We start from the raw sequence: 1,355 nt of genomic DNA, 5'->3' as shown, positions 1-1,355 counted from the left end.
ACATTTTCAGTCTTTTAAGTTTTAAGGAGAGTCAGCTCAACCATCCCTTCATGCAATCCAAATTGTCTTCGGTAGACATCATGTTTCTTCACTTACTTTTTTACATACCCTGCTTCCCCTAGTCAGTGACTCACCTCTGATCTCATCCTAATATGGTCCATTACGTTTACTCCCAGATAATTTTATAAAAATCATCTTACATTGTAACACTATCCATAATAGCATCCTTTGCTCCATTTTCCCAGCTTTCGTTCATATTTACAACATTGCAGTCCCCAGCATTAAGGGGAGCGCTGACTCCATAAGGCCCCCTTATAAAGTAAGTGCTTATAGCTTCCTTATGAACGAGGGGATTTGCTTCAAATTTTTACCATTAATCTTCAACTAATAATGAAAATTTTCTACACGGGAAATTTAGAAATTCGACTCTAAGTTAATTTTTTTTTTTTTTTTGCATTTGGCAAAACGATTTCAAAACCTAAAAAAAAAATTTTTCACTCCAAAATATCGAGATACATAGATATATATTTACTTTTTTTATTTTTTTTTTAATTTTTTTTAGAGAACAAACAAGCTCTTATCGTAGAAAATGGGTAGTTTTAGTAGGACACTGAAGTAAATTTCTCGCTTTCTACTATCCAGAGTTAGCAAGTCATACAGACATTGTATGACAATTTGTCGCACAATGTTGCTCACAGGGCGATATCGAGATACATAGATACACATTTACTCAGATATATTTTTTTGAGAGAGAGAGAGCCAGTTTTTAAAGCAGATAATGTGTATTTTAGTAGGGAAGTAAAGTAGATTTCTCACTTCCACCTAATGTTTGTGAACATTTTTCGCTCAATGCCGCTCAAATGCGGGTAAATGCGGTGAACAAAAATGTAAAAAAACACACTTAAAAAAATTTTTTTAGCAATAATATTTCAGGATATGTTTATTTAGACGTATACCAGTCCAAACCTGTAAAAAAACTAAAAGTCGACAATCCCTCGTAAGTCGGCGATCTGCGCGCCCCGTAAGTACACTTTCTACTCTTGCAAGTAATATCAACTTTTTTTTTTACTATTTTCTGCAGTTCCTATTCACTATCCCCAACCAGTTCCATATGATCTGCAAACACTGACCATTCCCCACATTATTTAAAGCTGTATTTTTAGCCATGAATTTTGTAGTTACATGTTATCCTTTCTCCAATTTCTAGCATTACTCCCTCCACAAAAACACTAAACAGCTAGGGAAACATAATATATACACCCATGTTTCAGTCTCACTTCACGCTAAATTAATCACTAACTGGTCTACATACAATAAAATACTTAGTTTCCCTCATAAAAATGCTTGATTGTTCC

Source organism: Macrobrachium rosenbergii, chromosome 3 (assembly GCF_040412425.1).
Source record: "Macrobrachium rosenbergii isolate ZJJX-2024 chromosome 3, ASM4041242v1, whole genome shotgun sequence".
Lineage (NCBI taxonomy): Eukaryota > Metazoa > Arthropoda > Malacostraca > Decapoda > Palaemonidae > Macrobrachium > Macrobrachium rosenbergii.
This window is presented reverse-complemented; position numbering follows the sequence as displayed.